Raw genomic sequence first — 16,332 nt, 5'->3', positions numbered from 1 at the left:
CTCACCGAGTCAAGTCAGGTGCTGCACAGGGGTGAAGTGGTGAGCTCTGAAGGGGTTTGCATGTTCTCCCCTGCCAATACGGCCCAGAAACCTTCATGGGAGAGCCACTGGTGGATGTAAATAAACCCTCAGGCGTGAATGAGTCTATTTGACCACGTTGGCGTGAAGTTTCAAGTGCAAATGCATCGTTTTTGCTTTTAGTTTTGCATTGAGACTGCAAGGTTATGAAAACGATGTCCGTTTTCACAATAATTGCAGACATGCTAAAACAGTATGTAGTTGGCACGCCGGCTCTGAGGACCGTTGCCGTGTAAACGGACACTCAAAACGTTACGAAAGTTTTCGATATTCACTTTAAAACATCGTCGTGGAAACCGGGCCATTGCGGGATGGCCTGGTGACTTCTTTTACCCAGTGGTAGGCGGGATGAACAACACTTGAAGTGGTGAACAGTGGCGTGCAGATCGGTACGAAGCATCAATCCTCCCACATGTCAAACAGCTGGGTTGTAACAACCAATGCGAGCTGGTGAAACTCTCCACCATGAAGCCCATTCCATTCATGTAACAGCTATTTGAAAATACTGAAAGTCAAGGTGTGTATGATGGTGTCAGAATAAAGCCCGAAACCTCTTCTTTTTTTTTGGGGGGGGGGGGATATCTGGATTCTGTGGGATCAAATATTATCCGTTTTGTTCCACCAGCAGCAGCATCAGACCTGCTATCACCACATCCACTTTGCGCAGACTGTGCACTGATCCGTGACGGCGGGCTCGGCTGGTTTTAAAATTACCGGGGACGTTCACATGTTGGAGGAGAATATTTCTCAGACGAGAAGCGAGAGCAGCTTGTTCTTCTGTGTGAAACAAGCTGAACATTTATTATTCATATAACATCCCAGTATAAAGGGAGCACATGTATGAGAGGACAAAACCTCAAAACAAGCTCAGGTGAGGAAACGGTACTGGATAAGTGTTCATAATGAGCATAAATGATGAATTGCTCCAGGATTATTTATTGGAATGCAGTGCACCTAATGCTAATTTAACGCCTCGGTTATTTTGTGAAAACTGATTTTTTTTTTTGTCCTCGGACGACCGCGTGCTTCCCAGAGGAATCACAAAATAAAGGCAGTTCTTCAGCATCCTGAGTGCTGAACCTGCTCCAGAAGAGATCCTCGGTCCAACATTCCTCAACTCAAATATTTCCTGGCTGGAGAAAACGATCGGAGAGGGGTCGCCTCGATTCACATATTCAGACGGACGTGTGACGGACAGATAAGACGGAGGGGAAGCACAGCTGTCCGTCTGAGTCGTCTCTGTCATCCATTATTTACATATTGTATTTCCACATTCACAAGGGAATTTTAAAGTTTCCTCAGGCAGTGGCTCTGTTTTTCTCATTTTCACAAGTATTACCTATCATTTTTATGGCACGTTTTATGTTTTTGATACTTGCAAGCTCGCCCATTCGACGTAATGGACACCGCCGCCAAATTGTGAGGGGAAGCTGCACATCAAGTCCAATACATGAGGGTTTTTTTTTGAAATATGTAAATAACAAAAAAGCAACAATAATACAACCAGTGCAGACTTTTTTAATTAAAGTATAGTTAGCAAAAAGAATAATAAGGTAAAAAAAAAAGAAAAAACCTGCCATTGTCCACTTAACCCTTAATTGACCAAAGAACCAGGGTAACTTCTTCCTTAACATTTGGACCAACAATAGCCAAACTGTGGGTTCAGTTTCAGCAGCTCGGGGTCCAGTTTTGAGAATATATGACAACATCTGGCATTTCTGCTTTAAACATTTTATAATCTCATAAACGCTAGTTTGGTTTTACTATCAACGTTGTACTTTTTGTAGGAAAAGGAAAAAAACATGATATATTATATATATTCTATTTGCAACCACACTAATAATAATAATAATAATAATAATAATAATAATAATAATAATAATGTTTGATAAATAATTTAAACAAATGGAAAATAAACTAAATTAAACATGGAAAATGTTTAACTACTACTAATATCTGATCACATGCAGTGTATTGTTTACCACTGTCAGCATGGCGTTTTAACTATTAACAGGTAGGTTTTTTGTTGAATACTCCAATATAAAACTGTAGAAGTGGTAGAGAAAAGCCTTCTGTGATAACTTTGCATGATGTCTGAAATGTTCAAACCCAGTTTGAATCTTTGTTCTTTTCTTCATATACTGTATATAAAAGAAGAGCTCTCATGTCATTGCTGGTGAGTTCTATGTATCACAAACTGTTCACTTACCAGAGTCGACGTCTTCTCTCACTTTCTCTCTGTGCTGTCACGTCTTTTATGTCAAGTCGTCATCTGTGGAGGTTAAACGACACAAAACAAGACAGGTTAGAGAATGTAAAGAGGAGGAAATCGGAAATCGTTTCCCCTGATATTTGAGAAGGAATCGTGACAAGAAGGAGGTAACATGACGGATGGTTAAACACATTATTCGAACTGAATGTAATGGAATTAACATAAACATGTTGAAATTATAAAAGAGGCCATAAAACTCCCTCAATTTTCTCCAGTCATCCTCTCCCCCAGCAGGAGGTGATGACTACACACCAAACCAAAGAAACCTGACGTGTCTTCTGCATTCACGGTCAAACAGAAAGTGAAGACGTATGAGAAAAAGCGTGCAGGAGCAGGTACCGAACGCTTTGTGGCAGTAGACCCCGCTTTGCGACGACTCAAATGTTTATCTGTTTAAATCTCAGACTCGGAAGCATTAACAAGCTTTTTTTTTTTCTTTTTCATGTTGTTAGTTGTTCCTTCTCAAAACAGCACTGATCCATCGTTTGATTCCCAGCAGCTCACAGAGGAGCCGTGCACTGACCCATGCTGCACCGGGGAAGTGAAGTGCACACTTCACAGCAGCTCCATAAGAAAGCACTCCTTAATGCTTTTGTTTTTTTCCTCTCAGCGGGAGCTTGAAAAAAAAAAAAAGAACCTCAGTCACCATTTCTCAGCAAACTCCGGGCCCCATCTGCCACGTCGTCCAAACACGGAAAAGCCTCTCTGATAGAAAACTTTGGAAGTTAATCTAATTCATTAGCTTTTGTGTTTGATCCAAAAAGCACTTGCTTCAGTTACAAAACAAGTCGAGGCTCTAACTCGGTGATGAAGAGAGTCCAGACATACTTCCAAACCATTTTCATACTGTTTGAACAGACCAGTGACCACAGGTGGCGGTAAAGGAGTCGGTAAGAGCTCCTGTTGATCTATCGTCTCTTCCTGATTCATCAGGACGGAGGTGTTCAGGAGGCTCGTGTCCACTCCGATAAGCACAGAGTGGAAGGTAGAACCTGGAGAAGGTAGAACCCGGAGAAGACAGAACCCGGAGAAGGTAGAACCTGAAGAAGGGAGAACCTGGAGAAGATAGAACCCGGAGAAGATAGAACCTGGAGAAAGTAGAACCTGGAGAAGATAGAACCCGGAGAAGATAGAACCCGGAGAAAGTAGAACCTGGAGAAGATAGAACCCGGAGAAGATAGAACCCGGAGAAAGTAGAACCTGGAGAAGATAGAACCCGGAGAAGACAGAACCCGGAGAAGACAGAACCCGGAGAAAGTAGAACCTGGAGAAAGTAGAACCTGGAGAAAGTAGAACCTGGAGAAGATAGAACCTGGAGAAGACACTAGTTCATCACAGAGCTGTCATGGTGCTCTTGGTTGTTTTGTATTCCCATAAAAAAGGAATGGGCAGTTCTGCTCTTGATACTCAACATTGTACTATGATACAATTTCTCGTCTCTAGTACACAATGTTGGAAGTCATTGTTCCAATACCTGCAATAATTCAAGTTCCCCATCAAAAACATGTGTAATACTGCTTTGGATAGGATTATCAGATGAAAACATGAACGATCCTGACTGTTCTCTTTTCGTTAGCAGATCCAGAATTCCATATTTAAAGGATCTGCCCAGACAATATGTACGTCAGTACTTCATCCAAACTAAAATAGTGGAGCTCTAAAACCAGTCCCAGTTATCACACATTAACCACCACAGATGGTTTTAAGGACACATCACAGGTCTATAATACCGGCATGACTGTTTTGAGTAGGTTTTTTTGGGGTGGACTTGCACTTCTGTGATGATTTTCTTTAAAGCATGAATCTTTCCTATACCTAAGTACATGTTTCCTCATATTTCTTCAATGGCTCACTCTAAAGACAATCCGACAACAGTACAGTACTCTGCAGCAACAAGCAAATAATTACTGTGTCAAATCCAACTTAAAAACAAAATTATGTCAGACATATTTCTTTGTCGTTACCAGTGAATGACATTAAATCCATTTAAACTGTTCCTGCCTGTAGCTTGATTACCGTGTTGCCAAGTGGATTTAAATACTGTGTGACAAGTATACAGAAGCAGTTAGTCCAAACACAATTAAATTGATCTCAACTTGTTGACGACCCGAGTGAGTTTAGAGCACTTTGGCTTGTAATGACTGTTTAAAGTGCCTTCATGATCCATTAATATGATTGTGGGGATCAATTGACAGTCATAATACTTTTTTTTTTATGCACAGCAACAAAAAAAAAGAAGTCATTTTTTCAGTCATACTTCACGTCTTCTCCTGTCACAGTGATCAAGTTTAGTGTTTATTGGGTGCCAGCAGTGTAACCTCAGCTAACACAGGTGTACAAGGAGCACGCGGCCCGAGGAGGCCCTGATGACGAAAGGATGAGTTGGCCGCCCTGAAGTCTTTCGCTGCAAGTCCACACGACGCTGGAGGTAGTTCTGCTCTCCGGCCGACATAAACCTACTGAGCAGCGAGGCTGAAGTTCAGCCTTTTTTCCAGAATGGGTAAACCTGTGCAACGTAGAAGCACATGTATAGCATTGAATATTCGATTTCCAGAACACGTGAAAGGCAACTGCATTGGTCCTTCTCGTCTGCTGTAAATCTCCTTTTCCTAGACGGAGTGATTTTGGATATGGATTTCTTTTTTTTCTTCTTTTTTTCCCCCCAACAAGCTGAAGCTTAACAGAGGTTTGGGGTTTTGAAGAAGAGCTCAAAATAAATGAAAAACACATTTTCTCAGTTTGCGTTCCGCATCTATTGATATATTTGTCAAATATTTGTGAACACCCAAGAGTATTTTTGTCTTCCTGTCAAAGTATGTGCAATGTCTCATTCTGGACTAAAGAATCATTCCAAACACTTTGTCATTGGCCGTGCAATACCAAAGCAAATACTGTATATGGAGAATCTTTACATATTTATTCGTATGTGGTTCGTTAAGGTTATGAATTTGCACTGCCCTCCAAATTAAGTGTTTTTCCTACGTATTACGGATACTTTTACTTAAATAAATAGTAGAGCTATGAGAAAGAAGTGATATACAAAAATAGGACGATATTCTGATTTGTACAGCAGTATTGTCGAGTCAATGGATTGGTCTCCATAGTCAGATAGTATTGCTTCCTTGTTATAGAAGAGAATAGAATAAAATAGAATAGAATAGAATAGAATTCCTCACTCATTGGATTTTTTCTCTGGAAGAAATAGGAAGCGTTCACTATTTTGCATTTTTTTGGCTTTTTTTTAAAAAAATACATGCTTCTTAATATATATTCTATTATGAGATGGTATATCGTATCAATGTATCAAACCAAGTTGTTAACCCAGCTCTGCAACATGATTCTAACCTTCCCATTCTGGCCAACACGCAGCCAGTGTGATTACTTTTTTTTCCAGCGCTGACCCCTACAAAAAGAACTCTTTCTCCAGCACAAATGTGGAGTTTGAACAATCGATGATAGCTGGTTAAAAGACTTGTTTGCAGTGTAGCAAAACCAATCAATGAAACGGACAAAGGTTTCCACAGATAACAGTAAACCGCAGGTGGGAGATGTGTGTGCATGGGAATCTTTCTAACATCCTTTGGAGGAAAAAAAACAAAAAAAAAAAAGCAGTGAAAGAAAGTTGTTGAAATACTAAATCATCATCTAGCAGTTCATCCTGAATTCCCCTAACAAACAACTGGCAGGTGTGGAGCTTGTGAAACCCACCAGCTGCTGGGGACACAGAGGAGCTTGCTTCGGCCAAAACAGTTAAGCTGTGCCCCCCAAAACCAGAACAATGGGTTGACACATCATGAAGCGCCCGACAGAAACCACAAAGTTGGATTAATCTCTAGATTAAACTAAATTAAACCTTTTATCCAGATGATTTACAACTCTGGACAAAAAAAATATATAAATTCCCATCTTTATTCAACATCAGAGCCCAAAGATTTACCAACAACATTAGGAGAGCATAAGGCCGCAATAATACTTTTCCACTCATGCCTGTCCTGAGCTTTGGCTTGTGCTTCACCCCATTGTCTCTTCCATCTTTCTCACAGTTCTTCACAAGGTGCATTTCCTTTATGACCTGAACTGTTTTGTCATGGAAAAGGTGAAATGTTGTAAATAGAAGTTAAATTATTGAAATTCAAGTGTGTTCATTAATGTAACGGTTATAATTTTGTTAAAAAATGACCACATTTGTTTATTTTTTGAAATTGTGATGAGATTTACTTCAACATATAAAAGTAGATTTTTCTTAAACATTACATAATTGATCACTTTTCAAACAAGGTGCAACATAGTTCATGATTTGTTAAATCAGTTTGTCAGTGGTTAGTGAAGATTTTTTTCAGGATATATTTGCAAGTTAAAATGGTATTTCCATTTTTATATTGCTGAGATTAATAGAAATAAAGAGTTTCCCACCTTGTTAAGTCATTGTTGATAATTATTGTGAGAAATCAATAATGTGATCAGTGTCTTCACATAGATGAGTGTCATTAATAATGATATATAACTAAAGACAAACTGAGCAAATGTGTTATATCAGAGGAGTGTGTGAAACTGGTAGCCGTTTATTGATTGTCCTCCTCTACAATTGGCAGATCAAATCGGCTGGCTAATTAATCGGTTGAGCCCTATTTTCTAACATGGTGTGGACATTCTATGCTCCAAGGCGAATGGTGGTTCAGAGCCCCAGAAAGCTCTGGGCCCAAAAGAAAACTCAAGTCAAACCAGTGAGGCCATAACGACTCCGGAGGAAATTCCATCTCAGGAAGTTTGAATCAGAGTTTCTGTGGATAGTGTTGTTGCAGGTTCAGTAATTGTGGCTCACACAGTCATTAAGGCACGCAAGCTTCCCCAACATGACAAGGTAAGAACACACGTAGATGTAGATTTGAAATCACTGAACCTAAAGGCGCTCACAATTCTAACTACGAGGAGAAAATGGTACAAACTAGACCATCTCTATATAGTATGTACTCCTATCACAGGTTTTTGTTCTGAGCTGCCTCTCCACACACTGAAATATCTTTTAATGAGCATGGCTGACCCAGTGCAGTGGCAAAATAGTTCCTCACGTAATCTAACGCAAACGCCTCAGTGGTGGTCTGACAGGCGAGTCTGCAACCGAGTGCAAACGCTCCGTGACATCAGCCACGTCAAATACCTCGAGCATGCAGCACAAGATATTTCAATCACATGGAAGTCACCGTGCATGATTATGTCTCACAACGCTGGTGCATCCAAGCATCGGCTCGAGTGTCCTCTGACAAACCACGGCAGCCCCACAGCTCATCTGCCTCACGTCGTCACCACGTACCATCATTGTGCACACTGTGATGAGACGCAGGAGTCCAGAATTGGTATGCTGAACCTGAATCGTTTCAAAGGGACCTGTTGTGGCTCCACTGTTTGTTCTCTGCCTTTGTACGATTCCCCCGAGGCGATCAGACGCACTCGGCTTCCACCGCTGTGGGCTGAACGTGGAGATCAGGTTGACACCACGTATTCTAATACCCTGCTCTGCACATAAAAAACAAGCGAGTGTGCCGATGTGGGCTGATTTAATTACAGTTCAAGCATGACATTCTCACCGGTACATTTCTTTAATGTTACTCATTCCACGTTAATGCTTGCTGTCCATGACGATCAGCTGTATGTTTTACATTGCTTGGGTTTTCTTCTGGGGATTTATTGACTTTTTATTGACGTGCCCACTTTGCCCCCAGATTGTGTTGGAGAAAAGTTCATGATGCCATGAGCTTGTTTCTATGTATTTTCTGTTTCTTTTCTTCAGGCAAGTAGGTTTCACTCAGGTCTCACTTGATGGATTTTTGACATACAACACAGTATCTAGGTTGTACAATGCCTTTTCCCATACTTTGCTGCTATCGGCTCCAGCATTCCATGATTTGAGTAAAAAGGAATGAAAGTGAAATCTATTAGATGAAAATTATGACTTTAGAAACAAGGTCCCAAACCACCAACCAATCAAAAAATCGATGTACACATGGTCCCGACCTTTTGTTTAAAACTAAAGGATAAACTGAAAATGGTCCCGAGAGCAGCAGACAGTTTAGTTAGTTGGAGCAGTGGTGTAGTCGAAGGTATATGTGGGTATACAGTGTATACCCATTTATTTTTCAGTCAGCATTGCGTACACCCACTTCCAAACCCCCCATGATGCACCACTCAGCAGTATGCACGAGCCAGATTGCCTATTTTGTTTTCCTACACTGACGAAGCCATGACCCACCTTACTCTATTTCTAATTGGCTAGTACTGGCTGCATTCACTGATTTGATTGGTTGATCAGTTGAGGGCTGAAGAGCCAATCAGAGGAAGAGTAGGGGGGGTAATGCCGAGGCAAATATTGCTAACCAGCAAATTATACCGAAATGATGTGACAATGAACAAACACTACGAACAAATTTTCAGTGAACAGTCGTCTTTAATGCGACAATTTCAACAACAACAACAACAAAAAAAGTCATTTCTGGGCTGCTTTAAAAGGGCAAATATCGAGCGTAAACCCACTTCTCTAGGTCAATTTAAGCTAGATTTGATGATGATATAGTCATAAAAATGTAAATCCACATGCTCTTGTATGGCTTGTGCACCTCCTTTTTAAAACTGGTTGCGAAAATCTTTTTTTTTTTTGGTAATCACAAACAAGTGGATCCTGGAGGGACTGTACACAGTGACGAGAGCAGGCCTGTGTTACAAGCTTCACTCAGGTTTTGAATGATGCTGCTGTTTACCAGGCAGGGGAGTAACGCCGTCTGCGCTGGATTTCAAGCTTGGCTCGTAGCGAAAGCTGAAAGTGAGACGCTCCCTGCCTCCGCCACTTTGATTTGACGTGCTATAAAAAGGACTACTGTTGTTGCCTGTTGTGGTAAAAGACCTGCTGACAGCTTTCTTACTTGTAAAAACAACCTTCAAAACCAAGAAGGGTTTCCAACCTTTTTCCCCCCATTGAGCACCCCCCAGAGTGCCTCTAAAAACATCTGTGGACCCTGTTTACCAATTTTTGATTTTCTAGAATATTACAGTGAACCAAACATTGGCAGACAAACCCAGTCTGACAACATACATACACAAAGTGTCTCATCCTGCTTTTATTATGACAAGTGCAAATCTAATTTTGTCTACATCAGAGCAGGCAAAGCATCGGACAGCCGTGAGAACTCTGGCACCCCCCGAAGGACGTACTGATCTCCAGGTCAGAGACCACTGTTAGGCCCTTTATTGACTATTGATTAACATATATTCTGTAAAGGGAGAATTTCACCACTAGAATGCTGTTCAAGGATATTTAAAGACCTACTTTTTTGTGCCTGGAAAATGTCACTATGAGTGTGTATATGAATGGTATGGACATTATTGACAAGAAGGGGGCCTGGTATGAAAAGATGGGAACAACTGATGAATAATTCACACCACATCGAGTTGTAAAGACGTGCTTTAGATGTTTCCGAGCCAGCTCGCATAAGAAGAGATTTTAAAAGTCTTATAACCCAACCAGACTCTCTGTTTAGCTCCAATAACATGAAATCAAGTAACATTCATGGTGGAGCTTTCTGTCCCAGAGAAGAAAAGCAGCAACGTTTATCTGAGAAGAAACACTCACCTGGCCTCAGTCTGCTTGAAAGTTTTATACAAACTTGAACCGGGGACACTTTCACGAGGCTCGCGAGGGAGAAAGTACACAGACCGCGCTGGAGTTCCTAATCCCATCAGAGTATTCTGTTCCTGTAAGATATCGCGCGAGTCCCACAACACTTCCTTTCTCTGCCATTGTGTGACAAACAAACAGGTTGATATGGAACAGAGGACTAATGAATGAAGCTTGATTTCTGCTTCACAACAATAAGTATTTAACTGCGCTAATTGTTTGGCTGCAGGTGAATGCTTAAGAGGCTGGCGGTCAACACTCTGCCAAAGCTGCTTTTCTTCATTAAGAATCCCCGGCAGTGATGGAGGCTCGCCTTAATTGGATGTGTGTGGGCTTTTTTTTTTTTTTTTCTTGCTCCAGGTTTTGAGAATGACCGTCCATTAGTAGAAGCGTAAATCCTCCACCGAGGGTCCTGACAAAGCACAGCCAGGGAGCCGGGGGATTTCTCTGCGGACATGAGCTTCTGGCCTGCGCTCCTGCCTCGGGGACAACTTAGGATTGTGCGGCCAACGGTAGCTGAAGCTCCTTGGCACCGAGCCGACTCGCCCCGAGGCCTGGCTGACAATAACTGCCCCCCTGTGTGGAAATAACTCAGCGGAGCCTCCAGGGTTTAACAATGACAAACTTCACCACACATCAAAGTCGACTGGAGAAAATCTGAATTTCTCCGATGATGTCTTGGATGGACTTCAAAACGCTGGTTAATGTATGAATTAGTTTAGATATTTTTACATTTGCTTCCTCTTAAGAGGTGATAAGCTTGCACTTCTTTGTCAATAACATGCGGTCACGTTGGAGCGTCAGGACGAGTCCATGAAAACCTCAGCTTTAAGAAATCGTCACACTTCTTCGGTTGTAATCACTCGAGACGGTCTCCCTTCTTATCTTAGATAAGCGCCGTTTATCCAATGTTGTCATGTGAAAATGGAAAACCTTTGTTGCATTTTGGGGTGTCCATTTACATGACAACGGTGCTCAAAGGCACTGAAAACGCAACTTTTGTAAATGGCTTCCGAAGGTGGAACTTTTTGAAAACACTCCGACTCAGTCTCCATGTAAACGGGGGGAAAGCACAACTTTTCTGAACGCAATAGCAGTTCCAACTTCATCCTCGGTCTACACGAATGTCCGTGTAATCCTATTGTTAATGTTTATCGTGTCTTGTTCTCTGCACATATGTGTGTGTGTGTGTGTGTGTGGTTTCATTACAAAAACATCTACGAGTGGTCCAACAGGAAAACTACATAATTTTCAAGAGATTGCGGTGTAAATGTAAAACTTCTACTGAAAAATAAAATGCCAAAAACAATGTTTTTTCACTTGAAACCTTATTGCGTAAACAGCACCTACAACATGAAGAGGTCTTATTGAAATAACATGAAAAATGTACGTGACTCAGTTCAATCATTTGGGCCCTGATACAGTTAGTTTACAACAAAGCTGAGAATGAGCAATCGGTACAGTATGTACCTAATGTGTTAAAGTCAACAAAGACTGTGCATCGAAGGCCGTTGAACAAACCTAAAGCATAACAAGCCAGGACTGGAAGATTTCCTAACAGTGCAAACGGCAAATCCAGAACAACAAACTACACAAAGAACAAAGAACAAATTTGAGTAAGAAAAGATAAACAATGGCATTTCATACTATTCCGTGCACTATTGATTAAACATCTACTTTCAAGATTAATAACTGCCGTCCATTTGTTTCACAATCCAGCAAAATCACTGGTCTGGCCTGCTTTTATGAACGTGTTGGTCCACAGTGAATTTGAATTGATATTAAGTAAACAGTTTCCCAGTTAGGTAAGGAACATATGGAGTTATGAGGCTGACGCATGGCACAAAGTCCCATTTGAAGAACCCACTGCCATCATTATGTAGCATCTCCATGAAGGTGGGGGAATTGTCTACATTTTTAGGTTGGTGAAAGTTGCCATAGTAACATCTTAATGAATGTCAGCACCCAGGGAGTAGTACACTACCTCCACAGACAATACAGTTTGTTGTCATGCCCTCGACACACGACATGGCGCTAGAGACATGAAACAAACGGAACTGCATCCTTCAGACATGGTAACCATCTGTCATTATACACAAGAGATGGATGGAACAAGGGTCAAAATAACCCCCCAATCAACCTTTTTTCACATTTTGCATTGCCTCATTGGAGCCGCAGGACGGTGCAGAGGCTGGTGTTTTCACCTCAGAACAGGAAACACTAATTAAACTCTAAGCCAGCCTTTTTGTGTAGAGTTTGCATGTTATTCCTGTACACGGGGGAAGTTTTTTCGAGGTTCTTTGGCAACAAGAAGCCTTTCTTGTAAGTGTAGTGATCCCTAATTGCTCACACGTATCAGTCTGCCCTTGACCTGATGTCATCTTAGACCGGCTCCTGCAATCCTAACATGAATAAAGTAGACGTAGAAGATACTTTTCCTCCGTGTCAATGAGCCTCAAGATGCCAATAACGGTTTTTACGGTTTGCCATTTCGAGTTGCCCAGACCCAGCTTTCCCATCATTACCATTTAGTCCTTGTCAAAGTCGTTCAGATCTTTCTCGTTGTCCATTTCATCAGCCTCATTACATTCCTCACCCCCTGACAGATCCCACTGTAATGAGATCATATAACCTGTCAGTGTTTTAATGCTGCGGCTGAACTGAGCATGATTCAGCGTCAGAATACTGACGTTACCAATTGACAGCAACGTTCTGACCGGCGTCAGATCACTAAATCAATTCTCACAATAGTAAAGGAATCTCTGAATGGTGGCTGTTTAATCGGAGGGATAATGAAAAGGTCAACTGTAATTAGCGCGCTAAACAGCTGAAAGAATATTTCAGATTAAACGGCAAAACAGTTAGAATCAGCTGCCAACCACTGGAGCCAATAGCCACACATCAATCCTTCACAGAGTTATATTTATTACCCCGCCCCCTTTCCAGTGGCTTTTTCAGCTGAAGTCATGCGATAGAAATTGCCAGAATATTTAAGCTTTTTCCCCCAGTTGCTTGGACATATATCCCTCTGTTGGGCATGCACCACAGTTGGTGTGTATATCTTTGTAATGGCTATAGAAGCAACCTCTGAAGGCTCCCCACAGTCCTGGGCCGACATCTGTAATTACAGAGGCAGAGTTTTTAAGTAGGCACTTCAGACGAGCTGGATTATAAGTTATTTTGAGGTGTGTCAGTTTCTGTGCAGGTCTCGGTCTCGTGTAAGCAAGGAATGGAAATTGTGTCTAAAAATACCAAATGGATCATAATGATATTGTTCTCGTGACCAAATTACACTTTGCTTTAGGGAAAATGCAGACCTACATCAGAGCGGAGCTCTAACAGTGTTGAGAACCTGTCAGACTTCAAATGGAAGTCTCTCGTTGTAAAGTTCTTTAATATCGGACATAATTAGCATCTTCCAGCAGATCAGATTTCAACTTTCAAGACTGCAATTGCATAAATGTACGTCTGTTAAAGTTTATCACCAGGATGCTGTTGTAAAACTCAAAGAAGAAAAAGATCTGAAACAAAGGTGAATACATTTGTCAGGCTGAGCTCTGGGAGACAGAATATATCGTATATATAGACTATATATTCTCCTGCATGGGGTCTGTAACCTGTAGCGCTGAAGTCTCATGTGGTTCTTTGGCTCTTTGAAGCTTTCAATACTTTATAACCATGTAAAAAGAAAATCTATTTTCTTTTTATTCTATTTTGTTTACACACCGGAGTCATTCTCAAAATGACTTCAATCTCTTGGATAAAAAAATAAGCACAAAAAAAAATGAAAAACTGCTAAAATGATTAGAATTTCTAAAAGAAAAAAAAAAGCCAAAAAATGAAAAAACCTAACAAAACTGCTTACGAAGGAGATAAAATGCATAAAATGGCAAAAAAAATGTCCTTTCTGTGCTTACATGTTAGTCACCGTTAAGTCTTCATTTTTAAAGCATATTAAATCAACGTTTGAAATTACTTATTCAATTTTTATTCTGTATTATGAGATATACAACTTTCTATTCATTCTGTGTAGAGCAATGCTTATTGTGTAAATTCTATTCAGTTCTAAAATGTCAAAATTGACAGAAAAATGCTGAAAAAGAAGGATGAAACTGTTGAAATCAGGTACAAAAACAGCAGAAAATGTAGTGAAATGTTTACTATCCGAAATTGTAAGTGCAACGTCATAAATGCAACAGAAGATAAAGATTTAGTTTCAAATCAACTGTATATATGAAACTTTAGAAGCTGTGTTAATCTCATTAAATGTGTTTTGTGGCTCCACGGAAATTTGATTTGGAGCGGGTCACCAAAGGTCAAACCGAGGGGATTTGTCAGCTCTGGGGTCATGAAACATTCTCAGACAAGTGACTTTGGGGGAAAAAGCTTAGGAACTGCTCATCGAGAGTAAAACAAAAAAGGAATCAAACTTCATCTTTTTGCCATTTTATCTTGCTTCGCTCACGCCAACACATCCAGGCAGGGTCTCCCCTCAGCTCTCTCCGGCGTCGAATGTTTAATTTACTTTGAATGCATCAGTGAATCAAAAGACAGCAGGAGAGTTAACAGAACTGCATCAAAAAAAAACACCAAAAAGAAACAAACCTCTTTCATGCTGATAAATTCTTGCCCTCCCACAGGCAGCACAGTGTAGAGAATCAGCATTAGCAGCAGGGCCGCCGTGGCGCTTTCCAAAACAGAGAGGGACCATTTCTGAACTGGTAAATAACAAATTATTTCCATTAGAGAGAGATTTGGGACTCTCATGGCCCATTGAGCTTTCATGCATAATTGATCCAGCAGAGTGTTCGGAGAGAGCTCGTAAGTGATGGTGATTGGTTCGGAGGATTGGCAATGAAGATGCTTTCAGGGAGAATGGTGCTCAAACTCAAGCAGAGAGGCTCATGTTGGGGCTTCACACACATCTGAAATGATCACAGACAAACAGAATACCTGACTAAATATGATCCTTTCAAACAGTTTCGACACATAATTACATTTCCTGGTGGGCGATGTGACAAATTGCCATCTCAAGCGTTCTTTTTACCGTCTTAGATTTAGTCTAAAATCAAAGAAGAGGTGATATTCTGTAATGGATTTCCACGGCAGCTATCTTTTGAACCTTTGAGGTGATGGATAAAAAAAAAACGGTCAACAACACAGTGCTTCTGGATCGTTGTCACGCTGACGATTGGTGAAAGGCTGAGTACAGACTGGAGGAATCACCCGTCCAAATCAGGGCAAACAAAGACGATCACGCTGCCACACGGAATTAAAATGTTAGCATTCACGTCGGTGGTCACGTCTATTTGAACGATTGCGATATGGACAAATTTATCATCAGCTTCAGCCTGATGTACTGAAATCAAACTAGTCATTAAAGTTTTAGTTCTGAGCGTGAAGCTCAGGATTATTTTTAGATATTAACATGCTGACCAACAAGGACATGGCAAGATACAATCACAGCAGAGTTGAGCGCTTACTTTATCAGTTGAAAGTCCACGTTTGTTCTGTATCAGTGTGTGTTCCATGTCTATTTTGACAGTTTTATTAGTATGCCTAATCTAAGTGGTACAAGGTTCAAACTGGTTTTACTTATACTTCTAATTTTCCTGTGTTGCAACAAATAAACCAACAAGATTCCCCCTGGGAATTGACAAGGACTTCTAATTTACCACAGTAATATTCAAATAGACGTATCCAGCAGTAGTGAAAGTGACAGCTGGAGGTAAGGACTGAGGAATGTCATTATGTAACAAAACCACTCAGCTTTCTGATATGAAGAAGTACACAATATCATCTGCTGCCAGATCCTGACACGCACACACACACACACACACACAAGTACACAAGTACACAGGATGTTATCAACAGACAGGAACAACACTTGCAAAGCGCAGAAAACACATCTTCAGCTCTTGATAAGATTGAGATAAAATCCTTGCTTCTAACAAGCAGTTACAAGTACAAGAATATATCACTTTATAATGTGATTGCAGTATTGATGAACTAAGTTCTTTATCCCAGTGCACAAAGACAATGATTCAAAAGATATTTGGATGACTAACGCAAGTAATTCAAGCCAGAAGTTCGTTAACTAACTCCATGAAGTTACAGTAGGTCTATTTAGACCGGATCGTGATTCAAGCCGATCCAAAGCTTTTGTGACATTCTTGCACTGGAGTAACATTCAAAGAAGCAATGTCTTTATTTGTCTGGTTCTTGATCTGTGACCTGCAGATTTGATTTCTTCTCTTTCCAAATGATACGCCTAAAATGTTCTGTCAACAAGTGAGGTAGTGCTTCCATGTCTCAG

General features: G+C 40.8%; 1 protein-coding gene across 2 annotated transcripts in view; it reads right to left on the bottom strand.

The window, feature by feature from the left end:
• cemip (cell migration inducing hyaluronidase 1) overlaps nucleotides 1-16,332 on the bottom strand; it is a 211,604-nt gene that overhangs the window by 176,352 nt on the left and 18,920 nt on the right. For both annotated transcript variants that reach the window (XM_080493578.1, XM_080493577.1), the window contains one exon: nucleotides 2,288-2,350. The gene's annotated coding sequence lies outside the window, so the exon portion shown is untranslated. The remainder of the gene's footprint in view (nucleotides 1-2,287; nucleotides 2,351-16,332) is intronic.

This window comes from Lipophrys pholis, assembly GCF_963383615.2.
Source record: "Lipophrys pholis genome assembly, chromosome: 2".
In the NCBI taxonomy this organism is placed as follows: Eukaryota; Metazoa; Chordata; class Actinopteri; order Blenniiformes; family Blenniidae; genus Lipophrys; species Lipophrys pholis.
Note: the sequence above shows the minus strand (reverse complement) of the source record. Positions and strands in the feature narration are given on the sequence as shown.